This window comes from Trachypithecus francoisi, unplaced genomic scaffold (assembly GCF_009764315.1).
Source record: "Trachypithecus francoisi isolate TF-2019V2 unplaced genomic scaffold, Tfra_2.0 Lachesis_group2, whole genome shotgun sequence".
NCBI classification, from domain to species: Eukaryota; Metazoa; Chordata; class Mammalia; order Primates; family Cercopithecidae; genus Trachypithecus; species Trachypithecus francoisi.
Genome location: NW_022681465.1, coordinates 110,062,178 through 110,087,099, shown reverse-complemented (window position 1 = coordinate 110,087,099; position 24,922 = coordinate 110,062,178). Strand labels below are relative to the sequence as shown.

General features: G+C 47.3%; 2 long non-coding RNA genes across 3 annotated transcripts; both read right to left on the bottom strand.

The window, feature by feature from the left end:
* Nucleotides 1-6,343: 6,343 nt before the first annotated feature.
* On the bottom strand, nt 6,344-10,287 carry LOC117065319. 2 transcript variants are annotated; one of them, XR_004429885.1, is made up of 4 exons: nt 10,226-10,287; nt 9,730-9,754; nt 8,430-8,479; nt 6,344-7,970 (listed from the first exon to the last, which is right to left on the bottom strand). It is a non-coding gene; the product is annotated as an uncharacterized LOC117065319 (long non-coding RNA). The 2 variants fall into 2 exon arrangements; XR_004429884.1 differs by lacking the exons at nt 6,344-7,970; nt 8,430-8,479 and adding an exon at nt 8,482-8,617.
* Nucleotides 10,288-14,507: 4,220 nt separating this feature from the next.
* Nucleotides 14,508-20,523, bottom strand: LOC117065320. The gene is made up of 2 exons (XR_004429886.1): nt 19,843-20,523; nt 14,508-14,591 (listed from the first exon to the last, which is right to left on the bottom strand). It is a non-coding gene; the product is annotated as an uncharacterized LOC117065320 (long non-coding RNA).
* Nucleotides 20,524-24,922: the final 4,399 nt, after the last annotated feature.

Sequence of the window (24,922 nt, the reverse complement as noted above, 5' to 3'; positions counted from 1 at the left end):
GACTGTCCTCACTGCAGCGTCATATTGACCATCAGATAATGTGGCCCAGAACAGGTAATGCCGGGGTCATGTAGCGGCTCAGCCTGCAGCACTCAGCCTAGTCATGGTTTCTGTGTGTTCGGCTCAGGAAACACAGCAACAGGGCAAGGGAACCAAAAGGTTTGCCCGTGGCTCTGAGTGGCAGGGTGAGCACTTGCCTTCCTCCTCGCCAGCCAGAGGGTGGCTCGTGAACTGCAGGTGGGGAAAGACAAACAGCTGTGGGACAGCAGAGGCTCCGTGGTGCTCCCGTTGCCCCCACTGTTGACAAAGGTTCTTCTTTGCCTCTGAAGGCCTGTGCAAAAAACAAGTCAAGGTGGTTGGTTTCAGTCCATATGAATCTAAAATGAGCCAAACTATGGTTTGAGTTTCTTTGGAGTGTGCACTTGGTAGAAACTTCTTTGGGTTTATGGATCTCCATGCAGCTCTTCTGTCTGGATGGCATGGAGGGTCTGGGTGGAGGGGCGGGTCACCACCCCACCCTGTGTCATCAGACCTCCTGCTCCTCCCAGGGCCCGGGGGCATGAGACTCTGCCTGTTGATCCTTGAACCTCCCCCCTCCCTCTTTGTGTTTCAGTATCTGGAGGTCCAGCCCCCTGAAGGCGCCCGTGTGCATGCCAGGGCTCAGTGCCTCCTGCAGGACATTTATAGACACTCTGGCACACACAACACCCTCAGCAGAGAGCAGGACACAGGCCTCAGTGCCCTGTGGATAGATTCTGGGGAGGCCAGGGGCCCAAGGCCACCTTCCAGGGCCCGAGGAGCCCTCTGAGACGAGACCTGCACACCCACCCCAGGGAGCCCCCCTCCCTCCGCCTCTGTGCCCCGCAGTGACCCTCGGACCTCTGTGTGTGAACCTGCGGAAGGGCCGAACCTCGGTAGATTTCCCTAGTCCTCTGGATCGTGTGAGCATTGGAGATAAACCTTCCTCTGCAGTTTAATATACTTTAATTTAAAAAATATTCTTACTTTCACATGTTTATTTTTAAGACACAAGCTGTCATTGCATCATCATAGTTTCCATGTTTTGCTCAAGTAATTTTCCAATTGTTTCATTAGTTTTTTTGGATCTTTGGCCACTCGTTTTGGAGTTTTTGTCATTTTGACAGATGTTCTTTTATGCTTTGCATGGTTTTCTTAATGAGACATTTCTTAATGACTTTTACCTTAGTTTTAAGAAATCCATAGTACAGTAAGTTCCATTCAGACACAGTATTTTTTATGTTTTTACATAGTTTATATTCTGTTCATATTTTCACATATAGAAGTAGTAATGGCTGGGCACAGTGGCTCCAGCGCTGACTTATAATCCCAGCACTTAGATTGTTGTGCTTGATGCTGGAAAACATTTTGAAGACAAGACTCCAAACAGTGACGTAGGCCACACTAGCTGATTAGAAAATGAGAAACTTGCATTATTGACAGGCTTGGAAGATTCTTGTGGTCCTGTAGTCACCCCCATTTCCCTGGTCTTCACCTTGCCACTCCACTTTATTCTCATTTTCTGTTGCAGTAGCTATAATGCCACAACGTTTTGGGTTTTCCCCCTTTTCTTCCTTCCTGTTGGCACTCAAATGACCACTCCTATTAAGTGATGGAATTCTAGAATTTTTTTCTGTATATTAAACCTGATACAGTTTCACTCAGTTTATCATCGTCAGGGTGCAAAGTAGTCACCTAGAGGTGCCACTCAGTACATAGCACTGTGTTTAGAAATTTAGGCAGCCATGAAGTATTTAGCCTCTGCTCTCTGAGACTTCAGGCAGAGCAGATACAGAGCTGAATGTGAGGTTGGGTTACTTACATCCAGCAGTACCAGAACGTGCCTGGGAATCATGGGGGTGAGAAATTAACCTTGATTGGGGCAGGTATCTCTGATGCTTTCTGGAAGGAGGATGGGGTCTGTGCCAGGCCTTGGATGTGGGAGGAGGAGGAGCTGTCAGGAAGCAGCAGTGGCTTTAGCAATGGCACTGTTGTGAGGAACGTGGGCTATGTTTGGAGGACAGCCAGGGGTTTTGTGTGGCAGGTTTACAGCACCTGTAGGAGGCTGCACTGGTAAATAAGCCCAGAAAAGTCGGCTGGGGCCAAGTTATGCAGGACTTTGAAGGTCAGTCTGATGAGTTGAGTGGGATAAATAGAAACTATAAGTAGCACCAACTCCATTGAGGACAGGTTTTGCTGCCAAAGGATTTTTCAGACTTTGTAGGATTGTGTAATTGTGGATAAAGAATTACTGACCTGAATGTATTTGATCTTTGATTGTTTTAGTATGCTAGATTCTTGGAGGTGAAATTGCTAAGTCAAGGTGATGACTGTTGTTGAGACTTAATTGCAAAATTAACCGCTAAAAAGGCAGTGGCAGCTTAGAAGACCATGACTGATTGAGAGTTCTTGTTTTATCTTGACCTTGCAGAGCTGGGTGTTACAATGTCGAAAACCCCTGCAGTGTCCTCTTTCTCGCCCTCCTTGCCCCTTGCTCTCCCTCCCTCACCCCTGCCCTCCTTCCCTCCCTCCCTCTCTCCCTCCCTCCCTCTCTTTCTTGGTTCTTCCCTTTCTTCCTTTCACTTCTCCTATGACAGGCTCTCATTTTCTGAAGAGCCTGCTGTTCTCTTCCCATTTATTTATGATGCCATATTGATCACATTCTTTTTTTTTTTTTGAGACAGAGTCTCACTTTGTCATTGAGGCTGGAGTGCAGTGGCATGATCTCGGCTCCCTGCCACCTCGGCCTCCCGGGTTCAAGTGGTTTTCCTGCTTCAGCCTCCTGGGTAGCTGGGATTACAGGCATATGCCACCATGCCTGGCTAGTTTTTATATTTTTAGTACAGACAGAGTTTCACCACGTTGGCCAAGCTGGTCTTGAACTCTTGACCTCAGGTGATCCACCCACCTTGGTTTCCCAAAGTGTTGGGCTTACAGGCATGAGCCACTGTGCCCAGCCACATCCTAACTTTTGATAACATGCCACAATCTTTCTTTCCTGTTCTCTCAAAGAGGTTAAATACTATTTTCATAATGAGTTATAATTGAGAAGTTTTCTCATGTCAAATATAAAAACAAAATTGTATAGTTCATCGACTCACTTACGTTTTACCAGCCGTTTTTATTACAAATTATTGTTTAGTCAACACTTTAAAGTGTGTCCTAAATTTTCCTAAGCTTTATTAATAGATGATGATATTGATGATGAAATGTTTGATGATCACCATTTAAAGGATTATTTTGAACTGGCAATTCCAGGAGGGATGGAATTAAACATATGAAGATCTAGAAGGACTGGAGCCTCCAGAAAAAGATTGGACATTACCTGCAAGTGCTCCTAGTCAGGAATGTTCCAGTCTTTGTGGCTTTTCTGAAATTTGACATTAGAAAATCACTATTGTTCTCATTGGATGTTCACATGAAATTTAAGCCTCTGGTTTTCTTTGGACTCCATTTTTTCCAGGTATGAATTGATGAGGAATGCCTGCCTTTTCTTCCTTCTTCCTACCTCTCCCTCAACCTACAGAAAATTCAAAGGCTAACACAATGGAGATTTACATATTCTTCATGCAGATTCACCAGCTGCTAGTGTTTGCCACCTTTGCATTTTTTCTGTCTTCATACTTTCTTCCCTGAATCACTTGAAAGTAAATTGCAGAGAACATGACATTTTGCCACAACACTTCAGCATCTATCTCTTGTGAATCAGGACATCTTTCTCCATAATCACAGTTCTGTTATCTAACTTTGATATAATAATTTAAATTAATGTACCATCTACATTGAAATTTACGTGATTATCTCCCAAATGTCCTTTATTTTTATTGTTTTAGGGCCACAGTTTAATGAGAGATTAACCTCACCTTTGGTTGTCATATTTCTGTGTTCTCTTTTAATTTGGAGTCTTTCTTTCACGACGTGAAACATTTTGTAAAATCTAGGCTCTTTGGTTTTCAGAGTGACTCGCAATCTAGATACATCTGATTGCTCCCCTGCCTTGACTAGATTGGATTAAACCTTTTTGCCAGAATACACATTAAACAGTTTCCTCATGAGTGGATTCAGATTAAACATGGGCAGCGTGGTGTACTTCTCGTTGCCTCACACCAGGAGACGTTTGAGTCTGTCTGTCCCGTGATTTGTGATGCTGTATTTGGTAATTTTGGCTAAGGTGGAGTCGGCTAGACATCTCTTTGTGAAGGTAGCCTTTCCCCTTTGTTATCAGTCAGTCATCTGGGATGAGACATCAAAGCCCTGTGAACATCCTGTTCCCTGACAACCCTTCAGAGCTGGGTTCAGTGCCACTGCTGAAGCCTCTGGGAAACATTGATTACACTCACGTGACGGTGGGAATTTCTCAAATTCCTTCTACATTGACTGCCTGCGTTATTCAGTGAAGCAGACATTGCCTGTTCCCTACAGTTTCCCCTTCAAAATGTTCAATTTCAATTTAAAAGATTAATACTGTCAAGATATTCTTTCAACAGGCAAATGAAAAACCGCAGTTTAAACTCTAAGTTTCAATCAGAAACTAAGAGCTCCTGGATTTCCCGTGGCTCACACTCTTCTGAAACAACTCACAAAGAGCCTGAGGAAGCAGTTCTCCCTTATAAGTGGGCCAGTTTATTTGTCTCCCTGGGACTAGTAAGTACTGAAACGGTTCTTTTGTTCTTAAATTACACACGTAGCCAAAGCCCTTTTACAAAGCTTTGTCGGGTGTCAGTGCTACATGATTGTTCAATTCATAAATCTGGTAAGATGTGCAGAAACTTAACAGTTGTTACTTCCAGAGGCAGAAGCTGACAGGCCCCAGAAGGAAAGATAAGCCCAGATGTCAGTGTGCATTCTTCTGTGCCTTGGAAATGTCCTACTAGTGTGTTATTCCAAAAAAAATGAAAACTCCCAAATGCTGAAAACTCCCAAATGGAGAAAACACACATTTCCGTTGGCTAATGCTTCACGGGGACAAGCGTTCAGGCAGGACACAGAAGAGAGAGCTCACTGCTGGCTCCTGATGTCTGCGGCCTGCGGAGAAGCCTTAGGGAGTGGGACTGAATCCACAGAGTTTCTGTTCTTTCCTGTGATGCCCACATCAGCCTGGAGGGATGGGCGGGGCAGGGGCTGCCACCCAGAGTTGACAGGTCAGGGAAGTGAAATGAGGAATTTGAAGCGAGTTGCCCAGAGTCACAGCACTCAGGAGTGATGGATCTGGGAGAAGAATATGGATGGTTTTCTGGGGACAGAGGTCCCTGAACGCCTGAGATCTCTAAATCATGGCCTGGACCCTGACCAGGAGCTCTTTCCACTCCCTTCCTCAACCCTCCTGCCCCAAAGTCTCTTCAGGAAGGTGGATGCCTGGAGGTGGCTAAGTCCAGAGAAGAGCTTCAATCATTCAAACAGAAACCTCCGGCCCCGGCCTTGCTTTGTGGTGAGCATGTGACCAGTGACCACCCCAAGGGACCAGGGGTCTGCCTGGCCCCCAAGCTGGCTCAGGACTCAGGACATTCCGAGCCAACTGCCACTTAACGGCTGTGCCAGGAAAAACTTTCCTTCAACTGACCAACCCTGCATGAGCAGTTAATGGAAGTTAACTGAAAACGTGGCCTGTTTTCAGTTTAAGTTAACTGAAAAGTTAACTTAAACGTGGGGCTGGTGCATCAGTGGTTTGATGAACTAAGTCTGTGACCCATCCACCTTGCAGACAGCTGACCTGAGCAGCTACCTGAGAGTGGGCAGTGCCTCGACGAAGGGCACTGAATGGCCCAGAAGCCACCCTGTGAGCAGGGCCATCCATGTTAATGAGAGACAGGAAAAGTGTGCCCCGGGCCATGAGCAGGTGCCGGAGGAGGAGGACCGTGAGCAGGAAAGCGAGTTCCCCCGCCTGCTCGCAGGAGACAACCCAGATAGACCAAAAGCCAAGAGCACAAAACCATGTGACAGCTGAGACCAATGTCCGCTTTTTAGACCTTGAAGGCAAACGTGTTGGTGTTACAGTGACAGAATTAGAACCTGGGGGAAGGTGACGGAGCTGATGAAAATTTGAAGGTAGAGGTTGCAGTGAGCCGAGTTTGTGCCACTGCACTGCAGCCTTCGTGACAGAGGGAGACCCCGTCTCCAAAAACAAACGAACAAACAAAAAAAAAAAAAGAAAGAAAAGGAGAGTTATCATCCCAGCCAAGTATAAAGATGCAACTTTTCCAGGAAAAAAGAAACAGAAGGCGATGATGTGGGACCTGTAAATTACACATAAAGAGACACAGTAAAAGTCGAACTTCTGAGGCATCAGTCTGAGAAGTTTTAAAAAGAAACAGATTTCAGAATGAAAAATTGTTACCTCTTGTATGCTCACTGAGAACAAATTCATATCTTAAGAACAGCTTACTTTTCAACCAAAATTCTAGTTTGATATTAGCGTATGTTTAATACTGTAGCTAATTTTAATAAGACCTTATAACAAATCTATCCCAGTTTTGATTGGGATTAGAAATTATGAGGTTATAAAACATGTTTCATAAGCCTTTTATCACCTTATAACGTTTTCTATTTTATAACTGTTTACATTCATTCAGTTGTATTTATCTTTTGAATTTTTCTTTAAAACAATTCCCAAAACCTTTAAACGAGGCAACATTGTTTCAAATCATGAAATAACTCATTACTGTTTGTAGCAGTCTCTGCATTCAGCTCTAATATTTGGTTTCAGGTTTGGATGTCTCTATTCAGAAGACTGGCCTGTAATCTCCCTCTCGTGGGCTGTCTCACACCACACTTGGTATCAAGATTCTCCGGATCTGGTGAAGGCAGTGTTGCTGTGTTCCTTCCGGATCTATTCTAGCAAAAAGCCTGCATAAACTTGGCATGGGAAATGGGACATTTTTCTAAATAGAGGAAAATGTTTAAGGCAAAAATCTTGATAGAAAAATCAAGAATACAAACTGAGTCATAAAACTCTAAAATTTGTACATCTATAGACAAGCTGGAGTTGGGGAAATAAAAAAAAAATCAGGGAGACATTTGAAGTCCAAGCGGCTGATCTGAAGAAACTGCAGTGAGAAGAGGGAAGTAAGCACACCTTGAGAAGAGCAGCGAAGGTCGCCTCCCGTCTTCACCACTGGTCTCCGGGCTCTGCAGTGTCAAACGGCAGTTCACAGAGTGGCAGCTGGGACGGAGGCAGGACCTTCATCATGGGATGGCAGCGAGTGCACTCAGGGTGCTACGGCCGTAGACAAGGGCTCCATCTTCAGACGACCTCAGTGACAGGTCACTGTAGAATGTTCAAATGAACACGTGCCACACTATGGGGTCCAGCTGCTTCTATCTAGACCAATTTCTTTTGGTTGCAAATTCTACATTCTTTTTAAAAGCCAGCATTTCTCATGAGGAAAATGCTTTCTGCCATGCAGCCTGTCCCTGAAGCTGCCACCTACGGGTGCCATCTTGAATCAGCTCTTAGTTGGTAGTGGACTCTTACTTACATTTGCCCACCAAGAAATTCTGCAATTCATCTACAATTTCCATGGTGAGATTTGCATATCATAATGCAAATAAAATGGAAATAAACCAAGAGAAATAAAATTCTCCTCTCAAAGAAAGAAAGAAGACTTTACCTGGCAAAGAGCTAGGGTCATTTCTGGAAGTATCTCACTAGCCATCGTCGCTAGGAAACATAGAGTCTCTGTCAGCCGTGGGAGCTGCTGAAGGACCTCTGGCAGTCTTGGGTGCTGAAGAACAGGACTAGACTGGGATGGTCACAGTTCTTTAGTAGACTCTTAATGTTTTCTAACCAAACTGTCCAAACCTCATTTCTGGCAGGCAGCTCAATCCAAAGTGGCTCTCCAGCAAAAACAGGCTAGTAAGTTCCACCTTTCTCAACAATGAAGATTTTTTCTTAGGAAAGGGGTGCGTCCAGAATACTTACGTCCTTTCCTGGGAGGTCCTAGTCCTCCTGTTCGCTGCATATAGAGAAAGGAAACACTGTGAGCATCGGCCATGCTGTGTCCTGTGTGCACAGGTCTTTGCTTACATGATGACATTAGAAACCCAGACAGGAAATAGTGCCTGAGGCTATGACCCCAAAATAAAGCCTAGAAGACATAGTGGAAAGGCACAAGAGTTTTGTGTAAGATTTTCAAAATGATTTTGGTTGCAAAGTCACCGTCATTTTCAAGAACGAATTTCTCAGGAGGAAAATGCTCTCTGCCATGCAGTTTGTCACTAAAGCTGTCACCTATGGGCACCATCTTGAATCAGCTCTTAGTTGGTAATAGACTCTTACTTACATTTGCCCACCAAGAAATTCTGCAATTCATCTATAATTTCCATGGTGAGATTTGCATATCATAATTCAAATGAAATGGAAAGAAACCAAGATAAATAAAATTCCCGTCTCAGACAAAGAAAGAAGACTTTACCTTGCGATGAGCTACAACCGCTTCTGGAATGATCTGATTGGTCACCGTCACTAGGAAATACAGAGTCACTGTCAGCCATGGGAGCCGCTGAAGGATCTCTGGCAGCCTTGGGTGCTGGGCACACAGGGCTGGCGTGTGTGGAGGAGGTGGGTGAGAACACGAGCCAAGCTGCTGCTGGGCCACCCTCCCTGGTGAAGGAGGCAGAGGAGACCATCAGGAGAGCCCTGGGAGACACAGCCTCGAGTCTCTGGCTAAGCCACCCTCATCACTGTGAAGTAGGCAGTGTTCACACAGGCAGCACACAAATGCACAACATCACTCCAGGACAGGGTCTCCTCGAAGAAGCCTAGTAAATATCCTCTTTTTCATAAAAATGTTACTATGTCATTTAACCTTCCTAAAAATACCTATGCTCCTACTGCAGTTATTTTAATGAACTTTAAAATATGGTGAGCTACACACAATATTTGCTATTTTAATCCTTAATTTCACGATCCAGGAGCAGACGGGACCACAACAGCAGACAGAGAGGGGAGCCCAGGCACTTCCCCCTGACCCTGAACCAGAGTCCACACAGGAACCTGGAAATGTGTGGGACTCAGCAGACTGAGGAGTGTGAGCAGGAAGCCTTTTCACACTCGTGGTCTATCTCAGCGCACGGCTGTGTGCATCAGAACATCACTGGGGCCCCAAGATGGGCTGCCCGGGGCTGAGCTCTGGGATGAGAAGAACACGGAGGACTTGACCTCTGCTCTCACAGTGACCAGCCATGGCCAGAATTCTTCCACCCATGGGTGGCAGGTCACAGACTTTGGGACTGATGATTCCAAGTCCATCTCAGAAAAACAAGCAAAGTGATGTCTTATGGGTCACAAGGGAGATTTGCAAGGAACACCTGGCCTCTGGGGCAGCCCCTCCCTTTGCTTAGCTCATCCTGCACTGGAACTGGCTCCCCTCCCACCTCTGCTGCAACTAGTGTGAAGCAGCTGCCCTGGCCAGGAGCTGTGAGGCTCCCTCCAGTTAAATAGGATTCTGGGATAGATCAACCTTGGCCAACACACGCCAGTCCCATGCACACAACTCCACCCCACATACAGAGAATGCAGTTCCTCTCAGGGACTGCAGAATGTGCCTGTCTCTCCTTATCTGGAGCAACCACTTCTCCACCACAGCCTGGGTCCTCAGTTACAACAGGAAGCTCAACTTCGGCTGCCTGTCTGCAGGAGAGCCAGCGAGACAGTGGCACATTCCTCATCATCTGGATTCTTCATTCACACGGGAGGGATTCCCCCATACATACCACTCTCCTGCTCTCTCCAGGCCTCCTGTAATCACAGAAAACATATTGCTGTGAGTGCCAGACCATGCTGTGTGCTGCGTGCACAGGCCTTTTCTTCACTTGGTGACATTAGAAAACTAGGTGGGAAACAGTGATGAAGTTCAAGGAACACAAAAGAACAGGACAAACCGCCTCATGCTACAGACACAGTTTCCTTGGAGTATGTTTCCTCCAAGTCCATGTGGCTTGGCAACTAAGTAATTTTGTTCCAAGGAGAGAATCAAGCTGCTAAGGAAAAAAGCTCACGGCCACACAGTGTGTGGCTAATGCTGTCATTGTATCCTGCTATTTAAAATCAAGCCTCACTGGGGAACAGGCTCTCACTCAGAATTCCCCTGACCAAGGACAACTGTATAGGTTGTCTATAATACATACTGTCAGATTCTCATCTCTTAGGCTCATTCAGAAAGATAAAGCTAGGAAAGCAACTGTATTCCTCAAATGCAGGGGGTCTGACCTTCACTTTCCATGGAGGTTTTTTCTTCTTCGAATGTTCCACCTCCAGATCCTCGGTGGAATCTAGGAAGGCAAAGAGTGATGGTCAGCAGGTGCAAGGAGGAGCAGGGAAGAACAGCTTTCTAGCCCCAGGCCGCCTCAGCAAGTGAAATAGCCCATCTGGAACAGGACACAGCACCCAGGGCAGGCTGTGCGTCCACGCAGCCTCTCAGGGCTCCTGCCTCCTGACCTGATCTGAGCTCACTTGCCCTCCCTTCCTGAGTCCTTCAAGGTCATTTCCTCCCTAGAATTCACCTGTGGTGTTGATGTGTGTATCTGTCATTCTAGAATATTTTATACTTGGTAAAAAGAAACCTTCGTTTAGGAAGAATATTTCATTCTAGCCAAAATATTCTATATATTCACTAACCTTTTGTTTTAAAGACAATAAAACAAAGCTTCAAAAATAGTAAGTTGTTTTTTCATTTAAAGGTAACTCCTACTTAACAACTGCTATCTGTCCTGGCACTCAATGCAATGTCTGTGTGCGTCGGGAGTCCGTTGCTGCTTACATGCACAGGGTCTCTGACACTGGGACAGCCCATCATGGGGGCAGCAGGTGAGGGTGCGGACCCTCCCCAACCCAGCCGCGCAGGGGAGATGGGTGGTAGGCTAACACCCAAGTTGTTCCTTGAGACCACATTCGGTGCTGGGTCTTCATTGTGTTTACTCCTCAACTAAAGCATTTATTTTTCCTCTTTATTATTTTTTTGATAAACAGTCTCTGTCACCCAAGCTGGACTGTAGTAACTTGATCTCTGCTCACTGGAACCTGCACCTTCTGGGCTCAAGTGATCCTCCCCACTCAGCCTCCGAGATAGCTGGGACTAATATAGGTGCACCACCACACACAGCTGATTATTTTTAGTAGATACGGGTTTTTGCCACATTGCCTAGGCTGATCTCCACCTCCTGGACTCAAGCCATCCTCTTGCCTCAGCCTCCTGAAGTGCTAGGTTTACAGGCATGAGCCACCCACCTGGCCAACTGGAGCATTTCTGAGGCTTGTGATGATCCTGTTATTAAACACAATAGACCATGTCCTTGATTATTCTCTGCTTTTGACCACGAACTGAGAAATGACCCCACCACTGCTGCTGACAGCCTGTGAACTCTCTGTGTGTGTTTCACATTAACGATCACACCAAAGTCCCATGGAAAATGTGACTATTCCTACCCTGGGTTAGGGAATCTTTGAGACCTCCCTACGCTCAGTGTTTGGGGCCTCTCTAGGCTCTCATCCTTCCACATCAGACAGATGCCGGAATTCCCTGGCATGACGAGTTATACCAGGGCTGGCTGGTGAGTGCACAACAGTAGCCCATTGCATCAACCCTCCATCCATTCCTGAGTTCACATTCGCCTCTTCCATTTAGGAGATCGAGAGCCTGGGAAATTCATCTCCGCACCGTCTCTAACTGAGGATGAGGATATAAAATTTACCTTCAGGTACAGCTGTGGTGGAGAATGAATGCATTATTTTAGTGAAGTGTGCAGTGGTGATGCAATTTTTTAGGAAAAGTGCTCCGTGGGTTGTGCTCTGCACAGGGGAACATGCTTTCTGGGGAAATGCACACACACTCCCAAGACGTTCCCAATCACTCCACACGACTCTCCTCCGTACCTCCCCACCCCGAGGCACACCACACTGTTCCATCTACATGACAATCCTGCCTCCCCGGACTCGAGTGGATGGTCACAGTTCTTTACTGGACTCAGTGTTTTTAACACCAAACTGTCCAAACCTCATTTCTGTCAGGGAGCTCACACCAAAGTGGCTCTCCAGCAAAAGCAGACTAGGAAGTGCCACCTTTTGCAACACTGTAGATCTTTCCTTAGAAAAGAGTGATTCCAGAACACACACCTTTTTCTTTGGCGTGTTTGTCAGCCTGTATTTAGAGAAAAAGAAACTGTGAGCTTCAGACCATCCTGCATCCTGTGTGCGCAGGTCTTTTCTTCACTTGGTGACATTAGAAAACCAGACGGGAAACAGTGTTCAAAGGAACACAGAAGAAGAACAGGACAAACCGACTCATGCTGAAGTTTCTCCTGGAGGATGTTTCCTCTCAAGGTCATGTTGCTTGGCAATTAAGTGATTTTGCCCCAAGGAGAAAAGCTACTAAGGGAAAAGCTCACTGCCACTCAGGGCGTGGCTGATGCTGTCATTTTCTCCTGCTGCCTTAAATCAAGCCTCAGTGGGGGACAGACTCATTCAGAATTCCCCCCACTGTATTTAAGTCACCTGTGATACATACGATCATATCTTGTTTTAATTTAATAAGATAAAGCTAAGAAAGTAACTTTCTCTCAGATGAAACCAGGTGGCTTGACCTTCAAATGCCATGGGCAATCTCATCTGAGCTCATTGGTGAGGCCTTCCAGGGGATCCTCAGCGGGAACCAGGAGGACACAGAGTGGCTGTTAGCACCTTGGCAGTGTTGCTCATCAACGATTCAAGCCACTGGTTGACGTGGCTGTGGATGGAGGGCAGCAGGTGCAGGAGAGGAGCAGGGAGGAAAGGCTTTCTAACTCCAGGCCACCTCATCAACGTGGAATAGCCCATCTCCAACAGGACACAGCACCCAGGGCAGGCTGTGTGTCCCCGCAGCCTCTCAGGGCTCCTGCCTCCTCATCTGACCCCAGCTCACTCGCCCTCCCTTCCTGCATCCTTCCAACATCATTTCCTCCCTAGAATCCACCTGTGCTGCTGCGGTGACTATCATCCCTCCTAGAGGTTTTCTACTTGACAAGCAACTTTAAAGAGAAGATTTAATTCGAACTAAAATGTTAGATTTATTCACTAATGCTTTGTTTATAGGACAATGAAACAAAGCTTTGAAAATACTCAGTTTTTTTCCCATTTAAAGATAACCCTTATTTAGCACGGGCTATCTGTCCTTCCACTCTCTTTTCCATACAACGTGTGCACGTCGCCATGGAGTCGATTGCTGCTCACACTCACACTGGCTCCGACACTGGGACAGCGCGTCATGGGGGCAGCACGTGGGGCACTGATCCTCTCTAGCCCAATGTTAGAGATTCCAGCAGGGAAGAGGGGCGCCAGGCTAACACCCAAGTTGTGTTTTCAGATCATATTGGTCACTGTCTCTTGAGTGTATGTCACTAAGCTGGAGCATTTCTAAGGCTTGTGGTCCTCATGATTTTTGCTTTGGTTTGGTTTGCTTTTTTGTGACAGGGTCTCACTCTGTCACCCAGATGAGATGCAGTGGCATAATCGTGACTCATTGCAGCCTCAACCTGCAAGGCTAAAGCAATCCTCCTGCCTCAACCTCCTGAGAAACTGGGACTATAGGAGCACGTCACCACGCCCGGCTAATTTTTGTATTTTTTGTAGATGTGGTTTTACTATGTTGCCCAGGCTGATCTTAAACTCCTGGGCTCAAGTGATCCTCCTGTCTCAACCTCTCAAAGTGCTGGGATTATAGGCATGAGCCTCCCCATTGGGTCCAATCATATCTGTAAATACAATGGGACATGTCCCTGATTATTCTCTGCTTTTGAACAGCAGCTGAGAACTGACACCACCACCGCAGCCAAAAGCCTGTGACTCCCCTACGCGTGTTTCACATGAAGGACCACCCCAAAGTCCACTGTGTTGCTACCCTGCCTCTCGCCATCACTGAGAACCTCTTACAGTGCTGGGCAGTGTTGGGATCTCTCTAGGCTGTCGTGCCTCCACATGCACACACACATGCTGGAACTCCCTGCTGTGGTGACGAGTTATACCAGGGCCACGTGACGACTGCGGAGCAGCAGCCCATCAGGTCAACCTTTCACCCCTTCCTGAGTTCACATTTGCCTTTTCCATTCAGGAAATTGAGAGTTTGGGAAATTCATCTCTCCACCATCTCCAATCTGAGGACGGGGGGTGTTCAACTAACCTTCCGGTACAGCTGTGGTGAAGGATGAAGTGTTGACTGATATGGGGATGGAATGTTGTTTCTAGAACATTGATCCTTGGGTCGTGCTTTGCACAGGGGAACATGCTTTCTAGAGAAATGCACACACACTCCCAAAGGCGTTCACCATCACTCCACACGGACTCTCTCCTCCATACCTCTCCACCCCGATGCACCCTATTCCTATTTCAATGACATCACTGCTTCTGGGAACTACAGTGGATGGCCACAGTTGTTGACTCAACTCTTCATTCTTTTTTTTACACCAAACTGACCAAACCTCATTTCCAGCAAGAAGCTCAATCCAGAATGTGGGGAGTAAAGTGTCACCTTTCTCACACTAAGATTGTTCCTTAGCAAAGCGGTGATCCCAGAGTACGTACAGCTTGCCCGAATTGCTGAGAACGTCTGCAGAGATAAAGGAAAACACTGTGAGCGTCAGACCATGCTGTGTCCTGTGTGCACAGGTCTTTTCTTCACTTGGTGACATTAGAAAACCAATTGGGAAGTAGTGCTCGAGGCAACTGCCCTCAAAGCCTAGAAGACACTTGTGGAAAGGCACAAGGGTTTTGTGTAAGATTTTTGTTTTTTTTTTTTTTTTTTTTTTTTTTTTTTTTTTTTTTTTGAGGCGGAGTCTCGCTCTGTCGCCCAGGCTGGAGTGCAGTGGCCGGATCTCAGCTCACTGCAAGCTCCGCCTCCCGGGTTTACGCCATTCTCCTGCCTCAGCCTCCCGAGTAGCTGGGACTACAGGCGCCCGCCACGTCGCCGGCTAGTTTTTGTATTTTTAGTAGAGACGGGGTTTCACCGTGTTCGCCAGGATGGTCTCGATCTCCTGACCTCGTGATCCGCCCGTCTCGGCCTCCCAAGTGCTGGGATTACAGGCTTGAGCCACCGCGCCCGGCCAGTGTAAGATTTTAAAAATGATTTTGGTTGCCAAGTCTCCACTATTTTCAAGAACACATTTCTCCTGAGGTACACTGACATACACATTTATTACATTGACATACTTAACTGTTATCATTTCTGGGAAGCCGGATTTGATATAAATTTATTTTGAAAAACAAGGTTTGGGCCGGGCGCGGTGGCTCAAGCCTGTAATCCCAGCACTTTGGGAGGCCGAGACGGGCGGATCACGAGGTCAGGAGATCGAGACCATCCTGGCTAACACGGTGAAACCCCGTCTCTACTAAATACAAAAAACTAGCCGGGCGAGGTGGCGGCGCCTGTAGTCCCAGCTACTCGGGAGGCTGAGGCAGGAGAATGGCGTGAACCCGGGAGGCGGAGCTTGCAGTGAGCTGAGATCTGGCCACTGCACTCCAGCCTGGGTGACAGAGCGAGACTCCGTCTCAAAAAAAAAAAAAAAAGAAAAACAAGGTTTATGAAATTTTTAATAAAATTAATAAATACATTGTTAAGTTTCTATACACATCAAATGTGAACATCTGTTGTCACGGTTTTAAATGTCAAAGAAAAGCCTTTGAAAATTAATATAGTGATAATACACATGTCCTGTGTTTGCTGTTAAATTTAAGACCAAGAACAATGCCCAGATTGATCCCTTAAGTAATTAAATTGTGAACTGTGCAATACAGTTTAGTGTGTCTTCGTAAACTAAAGTCAGAGCTGCAGAAAATACCTAAGAATTAAAACAAACCATAAATACTGCTGGTATATCTCAGTACAGCTAACTAGGACATTTAGCAAAAGCACACACACATAATAAAAACCCCACAATTTTGTTTCAACTGAAGAATTAAGTAAAATGGTAACACACACAGTATTACTTGGCTTAACATTTCCTTTAAAAATATTTCATTTAAGTCCTAATCTTTCTTAGGTCAACTGATTAGAGTTCTTTTTAATAGACACTGCACACATAACACATATATAGCCACACAGACAACCAGAAAAAGATGTATTATAAGATTTACATTTGCTAATTTCGAATTGGATTATTGGTCTCTTGGTGAGGTCCTTTTAAGGACGGGTCTAGGGAAACACTTTTCAGGGTCTAATAAACAAGCATAGCTAGAAGATAAAGACAGCTTCGGAGAGGTCCTTATTCACCTTTAATTCCAGGGGTTCCATAAAGAAAACAGAGATTTTCCCCAAAATGGGATTTGTGGCACCTTTTCATTTTTCCCAGGAAGTCCCAGGCCACCAGAAGCTATTCTAGGATTTTTTATGCATGCACCAAGAGTGGCAAGACAGAGTGGAAAAAAGTAACTTTGACTAAGCAAAAAACCTTTTTCAGGAAAGCACGATTTACGAAGACAAAAACATAAAGGCGTTGCGAATATGCTTATAGCTTGGATATCCATTTTAAATAAGCTCAGCGCTCTTTTTTATTAAGGGTGAGGAGCTCCCGGGTCCTCTCGCTGCAGCCTGCCTGTGGGGTGTGCCTGGTCGGATGCATTAATGGCAGTGCGAGTGAGGCTTGGGGGCAGATCTTTCTAGAGGGCAGCAGAGCCTTCGTGGTGGCCCAGGCTGTGTCCTGTGAACGCCTGTGCTGAGACAAATGAGGATGGCTGGGAACACCTGAGCGGCCCCAGTGAGGACGTCTATGGATACCCGAGCTGTGCTGCATGAGGACGGCTATGTACATCAATGTTCGGCCAAGCGACAGCTTTGAGAAACCCGGCCAGCACCAGTGAAGACCGCTGTGAAAGCATGGGCTGCTCCTGGTTAAGACAGCTTTGCAGACCTGGTCTGGGTCCAGTGAGATTGAGTGTGAACATCTGGCCTGAGCCAAGGAGGATAGCTGTGAACACCTGTGCCAGGACCAATGAGGATGGCTGTGAATACCTGTGCCAGGACCAATGAGGATGGCTGTGAACACCTGTGCCAGGACCAATGAGGATGGCTGTGAACACCTGTGGCCGAAGAGGACAGCAGAGAATAACCAGGGTGGGCCCAGAACATACGGTTATGAACACCTGGGCTGACCCCAATGTGGACAGCTAGAAACAGCTGGTGTGTGCTCAGGAGGACAGTTCTGTTCATTTTGGCTGAGTTGAACGAGGACGACTGTGAACATCTGCACCAGGCCTAATGAAGACAACAGTGAACAGATGGGCTGTCCCCATTGAGGACATCTGTGAAACCCAGCTCTGGGACCATGGAAACTTCTGGTAACAACTTGGAGAAGGCCTGTGAGGAAAGCTATGAACACCAGGCTTAGGCCAAATGGGGACAGATGTGGACACCTGGGCTGGGCCCAGTGTGGATGGCTATCAATACCTGAGATGGCCTCTAAGAGGGTGGCCAGCACCAGTTAGCACACATGTGAACGAACTGGGTGGCCTCAATGAGGTCAGCTATGGACATCTGGGCTGGCTGTCATGTGGATGACAGAGAACTCCTTGGCAGGCTTACATGGGGACCACTGTGAACACTGGTGAGGCCTGGATGAAGACAGCTGGGAAGCACTGGGCTGGACAAAATGAAGACAGCTATGAACAGGTGGCCTGGGGCCAAAGAAAATAGCTCTTAACCCTGGGCTTGATGTCAATGGGGAGGAGGCCTGAACTCATAGGAATGGCTTGATAATAATAGCTATAAAAAACTGTTGCTGTAAAAACCTGAGTTCATACAAGCGAGGAAGGCTGTGAACCCCTGGGCTGACCTTGATGGGAATAGCTATGAACACCTGGCCTGGGCCCAGTGAGGTCAGCCATGAAGAGCTAGGCAGGGCCCAGTGAGGTCAGCCATGAAGAGCTAGGCAGGGCCCAGTGAGGTCAGCCATGAAGAGCTAGGCAGGGCCCAGTGAGGTCAGCCATGAAGAGCTAGGCAGGGCCCAGTGAGGTCAGCCATGAAGAGCTAGGCAGGGCCCAGTGAGGACAGCCATGAAGAGCTAGGCAGGGCCCAGTGAGGTCAGCCATGAAGAGCTAGGCAGGGCCCAGTGAGGACAGCCATGAAGAGCTAGGCAGGGCCCAGTGAGGACAGCCATGAAGAGCTAGGCAGGGCCCAGTGAGGACAGCCATGAAGAGCTAGGCAGGGCCCAGTGAGGTCAGCATGGAGCTCCTATGTTGGCCCCACGAAAACGTCTGTGAACACTGGTCTTGGCCCAACGAGGACAAGTACAAACACCTTATCATTGAGAACAGCTCCGAACACCTTGGCTGGGCCCTCTAAGGACAGCTTGGAGTGTTTGGGCTTGGCCCAAAGTCAACAGCTATGAATCCCTGAGCTGGGCCCAGTGAGGGCGGCTATGAAAACCTGGGCTGGGTCTGTGAGGACAGCTGTGAACACCTGGCCTGGGCCCAAAGACTACAGCTGAGAACACTTGGGCTAAGCCAGTAAGGACAGCTGTGGCACCGGGGATGATTGCCACGAAGACAGCTGTCAACACCGTGGCTGGTCGGCTTGAGCACAGCTATGAATGTCTAGTCTGGGCCCAGTGAAGACAGCCAAAACACCTGCCCTGGTTTCAGTGAGAGCCACTGTGAGCGCCTGAGCCTGCCCCCATGAGGATGCCAGTGAACAGCTGGCTGGGCCCAAGACGAATGGCTCTCTACTCCTAAACCCACCCCGAGAAAGATGCTGTGAACAACTGGGCTAATCCCACTGAGGACGACTATTAAAACCAGGCCTGGGCCCAAGTGAGGGCTACTTCGGCTGGACCCAGAAACGATGGCTGTGAACACCTTGGCTTTCCTGATGAAGACGGCTATGAGCCCGTGGCCTGGGCCAAGGAGGAAAGCCTTGAACACTGGTGTTAGCCCCAGTGAGGGAAGCTGGGAAAACCTGGGCTGGGCCCAGTAAAATCAGCAGTGAACAACCAGGCTGGCCACAGAAGGACAGCTTTGAACATGGAAACTACTCACGATGAGGACGGCTGTGAATGCCTGCACGGGCCCAGATGAGGACCACTATTAGCTCCTGGGCTCGCCCCCAATTTGAACAGCCGTGAATACCTGTCCATGCTGAAGTAATGATTGTGATGAACAACTAGGTTCAGCCCATGAGGACAGCTGTGAACCCCTGTGCTGAGACTAATGAGGATGGCTGGGAATACCTGAGCAGACCCCAGTGAGGATGGTTATGGATACCTGAGCTGTGCTGCATGGGGATGGCTACATACACCAAGGTTTGGCCCTGTGACAGCTTAGAGCAACCTGGCTGGCACCAGTGAAGACCGCTGTGAAAGCACGGGCTGCTCCCAGTTAAGAGAGTTTTGCACACCTGGTTTGGGCCCAGTGAGACTGAATGTGAACATCTGGCCTGGAGCCACGGAGGATGGCTGTGAACACCTGTGCCGGGACCAATGGGGATGGCTGTGGACACCAGGGCTGGACCCAAGAGGACAGCTTTGAATAACTGGAATGGGCCCAGAACAGAACGTATGGCTATGAACACCCGGGCTGACCCCAATGTGGACAGCTAGAAACACCTAGTGTGTGCTCAGGAAGACAGTTCTGTTTATTTTGACTGAGCAGAATGAGGACAGTTATGAACATCTGCACCAGGCCTTATTAAGACAACGGTGAAGAAATGGGCTGTCCCCACTGAGGACATCTGTGAAGCCCTGGCCTGGGACCACGAAAACTGCTGAAAACTGGGAGAAATTTTGCAAGGAAAGCCAGGAACACCAGGGCTAGGCCCAATGGGGACAGGTGTGGACACCTGGGCTGGGCCCAGTGTGAATGGCTGTCAATACCTGGGATGGCCTCTATGAGGGTTGATGGCACCAATTAGCACACATTTGAACAAACCGGCTGGCCTCGATGATGATGGCTGTGGATATCTGGGCTGGCTGTCATGTGGACGACAGAGAACTCCTTGGCTGGCTTCGTTGAGAACCACTGTGAACACTGGTGCAGGCCTGGATGAAGACAGCTGCGATGCCCTGGGCTGGACACAATGAAGACAGCTACGAACAGGTGGCCGGGGGCCAATGAAAATGGCTCTTAACCCTGAACTTGATGTTACTGAAGGGATGCGTGAACTCCTGGACTTGCCTTGGTATTGATAGCTATGAAATAATGAGCTCATACAAATGGGGAAGGCTGTGAACTCCTGGGCTGACCTTGATGGGATGGCTGTGAACACCTGGCCTGGGCCCAGCGAGGACAGCTGTGAAGAGCTAGGCAGGGCCCAGTGAAGTCAGCATTGAACTCCTGGGTTGGCCCAAGGATGTCTGTGAACACTGGTCTAGGCCCACTGGGGACAAGGACTAACACCTGGGCTACTTATCATTGGGGACACCTGTGAATACCTTGGCTGGGCCCTCTAAGGACAGCTTGGAGTGTTTGGGCTCGGCCCAAAATCAACAGCTGTGAACCCTTTAGTTGGGCTCACTTAGAGCAGCAATGAAAACCGAGGCTGAGTCCATGAGGATGGCTGTGAACACCTGGCCTGGGCCCAAGGACTACAGCTGAGAACACTTGGGCTAAGCCAGTAAGGACAGCTGTGGCACCGGGGATGATTGCCATGAAGACAGCTGTCAACACCGTGGCTGGTCGGCTTGAGCACAGCTACGAATGTCTAGTCTGGGCCCAGTGAAGACAGCCAAAACACCTGCCCTGGTTTCAGTGAGAGCCACTGTGAGTGCCTGAGCCTGCCCCCATGAGGATGCCTATGAACAGCTGGCTGGGCCCAAGACGAATGGCTCTCTACTCCTAAACCCACCCCCAGAAAGACGCTGTGAACAACTGGGCTAATCCCACTGAGGACGACTATTAAAACCAGGCCTGGGCCCAAGTGAGTGTGACTTTGGCTGGACCCAGAAAGGATGGCTGTGAACACCTTGGCTTTCTCTGATGGAGACGGCTATGAACCTGTGGCCTGGGCCCAATGAGGAAAGCCTTGAACACCTGCGCTAGCCCCAGTGAGGGAAGCTGGGAAAACCTGGGCTGGGCCCAGTAAAATCAGCAGTGAGCAACCAGGCTGGCCACAGAAGGACAGCTTTGAACACTGAAACTGCTCATGATGAGGACGGCTGTGAATGCCTGGGCTGGCCCAGATGAGGAGTGCTACTAACATCTGGGCTCGCCCCTAATGAGAACAGCCATGAATACCCGGTCTTGCTCATGTAATGACTGCGATGAACAACTGGGCTCAGCCAATAAGGACAGCTGTGAACCCCTGTGCTGAGACTAATGAGGATAGCTGGGAACACCTGAGCTGGCCCCAGTGCAGACGGCTACGGATACCCGAGCTGTGCTGCATGAGGATGGCTATGTGCACTGAGGTTCGGCCAAGTGACAGCTTTGAGAAACCCGGCCAGCACCAGTGAAGACTGCTGTGAAAGCATGGGCTGCTCCCGGTTAAGACAGCTTTGCAGACCTAGTCTGGGCCCAGTCAGATGGAGTGTGAACATGTGGCCTGAGGCCAAGGAGGATACCTGTGAACACCCGTGCCAGACCAATGAGAATGGCTGTGCACACCTGGATTGGGCCCAATGAAATCACTTGGAATAACGGGGATGGGCCCAAAGCATATGGCTATGAATACCTGGGCTGACCCCAATGTGGAAAGCTATACATACCTGCTGTGGGCTCAGGAGGATAGCCTTGTTCGTTTTGGCTGAGCCCAATGAGGCAACTATGGGTATCTGCATTTGGCCTAATTAAGACAGTTGGGAACACCTGGGCTGTCCCCATTGAGGGCACCTGTCAACACCTGGCCTGGGACCATGGGACTTGCTTGGAACACCTGGATTAAGTCCAATGAGGAAAACTATGAACACCTGAGCTAGGCCCACTGAGGACAGGTATGGACACATGGGCTGGCTTTAGTGAGTATGACTGTCAATACCACGGATGGCCTCTATGAGGGTGGCTGGCTCCAATAAGCATGGGTGTGAACAAATTGGCTGGCCTCGATGAGGACGGCTATGGACATCTGTGCTGGCTGTCATGTGGATGACAGAGAACACCTTGGCTGGTTTAGATGAGGACCACTGAGAACAGGCCTGGAAGAAGACAGGGCACAATGAAGACAGCTATGAACAGGTCATCTGGGGTCAATGAAAATGGCTCTCAAACCCTGGGCTTGATGCCATTAAGGAGAAGGGTGAACAGCTGGGCTCGCTTTACTATTGATTGCTAGGAAAAACTGAGCTCATGCAAATGAGGACCTCCAGTTGTGAGCCACTGTGCCCCGCCCCACTTTGCATTATTAAAACACATGCCAGGCCAGGCGACGTGGCTCATGCCTGTAATCCTAGCACTTTGGGTGGGGGAAACGAGTGGACTGAGGTCAGGAGTTCAAGATCAGCATGGCCAAGATGCTGAAACCCCATCTCTACTTAAAATACAAATATGACCCGGGTGTAGTGGCAAGTGCCTGTAGTCCCAGCTACTCGGGAGGCTGAGGCAGGAGATTTGCTTGAACTCAGGCGGCACAGGTTGCATTGAGCCCAGATCGCACCACTGCACTCCAGCCTGGGAGACAGAGCGAGACTGTCTCAAAAAACAAAAGAAAAAACAAACAGAAAAACATGCCAATAGGATAAAAAAGGACAAGTACTTAGCTTTAAAATGAGTTGAAATCTCATTTCTGCCACTTCCTATGTAAAAAACAAACAAACAAAAAACTATCCTAATCTCTCTGAGTCTCATGTTCTCTATCTAGAGAAACACTTGACCAGAATGCTTAACACAGTATGAAATACTAGTGGCTATTTTAATTGGTCCTATGATTCCTTAAAATTCTGTAATTCTATATGCTTTGGATTCTGTCTATAGGAATATTGGGAATACATAGCCAGCAGATTTTGAAAAAATAATATAGCAAAAGAAACACCAAGAAAAGCAGAGGAAAAAGTTTTAAAACATCAAGACAGGATTATAGAAATGTCATGGAAACAGAAAAAAGTCTAAAAATAAGTATGGAAGTAAATACTAGCCTAAAGGGAAAATCAAACTGGGAAGTCAAATAATTTCCAAGACTTGCCTAATCTTGCTTTTGTAAAACTTATAATCCTATGGCCAAACCTTTACTTTGCCCTAAAACCTGTAATGGTAAAAATAAGATATTGGCAACCATGGAAATTGTCAAATTTATTAGGAGAAACTCTTGGACTATCCACATTTCTAACAATAACCTTAAATGAGAGTTAACATGTAACTAGATTTGACTAAGTTAATCTGATTCTGACACATACCTTGATCCCAGAGCTGCACAGATCTCTATCAATCTATGCTGAGGAGCAAGAGAAGGGATCTGGAAGCCAGGCGGGCTGATGGTTTAACTGTGGGTCAGCTACTTTGTTAACTATGGGATGAGCCAATTAATCAACCTCTAAACCACAGTTACCTATGTAATAAACAGCAGGTTATAAGAACACAGATGTTGCGATGGCTTTATGGGGTGATACATGTATAGCACATAATAGGGGGTTAGCCCAGAATACAACACTCAACAGATATTAATCTCTTCCATCTATGTTTCCTTAGTTAACATAATTTTTTAAATCTGTAAAATCCCATCTGACTACAGATTCATCAGAACTCCCAGAATCTATTAAAGAAAAAGGTAAAATGCATTTTCAATCAATAATAATAGTATGGAATATTAAAAGCATAAGAAGGCACAGTGATGCATGCCTGTATTCCCAACTACCTGGGAGGCTGAGGCAGGAAGATCACTTGACGAACACAGAAGTTTGAGGCCAGCTTGGGAAACAGTAAGACTCCACCTTCACAAAAAAACAATTACGCATACTTGTGTGCAGACTTTAGACCATGTTTTTTTCTTTCTTTTTCTTTCTTTTTAAAAAAAAAAAAAAAAAACAGGACTGATGCTTTGTTAAAGCATTCCTTTGGGAGTATAACTGGGACCTTATTAGAATTAATATTAATTATACCTATTAGTAGATAATGAATGCAGTAAGAACTCTTACTTCCCTTACTCTGTATTTATTAAATGCAAATAAGAATAACTTTATAAAATTTGGCATCTACAAATAAACCGCAGTATACAAGTCATCCTAGCCAAACCCTATGAGATTGACTAAAAACGGTATTGTTAGCAGAACAGTGTCAAAGAGCATGATTTCTGGACCAAAATATGACGGGCAGTTCAAACAGAGGGTACAGTAGTACCCCTTATCCACTGTATGTATTTGACCTGTTCTTCTCTGCTCTCACCTCACAGCAACAATCAGCAACAAAGAAGGCTCCTGTGACCAAACGAGTGCAGGGTTTTTCCCACCAACAAGCAGGCAATCATTTCTGCAGATGACACAAACTGGGCGTCCTCTCATTCAATTCTCACACACTGTCTGGAGATGGCATCAGAGTCCACAGGTAAAGGGTTCAGTCCCATGAGACTGCCTCCCTACATCAGTCTTAGGTCTGAAACTCCAGACCTTCTGACCAACTGGCTTCAAATTGGGGTTCCCAGGACTCCCTGTTCGGGTTAAACTGAATTGCTGGAGTGGCTCAAAGTACTCAGAGAAACACATTTACCAGTTTGCCATGAATGACATTACAAAAGATACAGAAGAAGAGATGCATAGTGCAAAGAATGGGGGAAGTGGCACGGAGATTCCATGCCCTCCCAGGACACACCACCCTGTAGAAACCTCCCGTGCATTCAGCCAGTTACTCCAAGCCCAGTCACTGTGGGTCTTGATGAAAACTTCATTACACTGGCATCACTGATTAATCACTGGCCACTGGTGACTGACAACCTTCAGCTCTTCTCTCCTCCCTGGAGTCTCCAGAGTGAGACAGAAGATCTCAACCCTCTAATCAATCATGTCTTCAGGATGGTGACCAGTTCCCATCCTG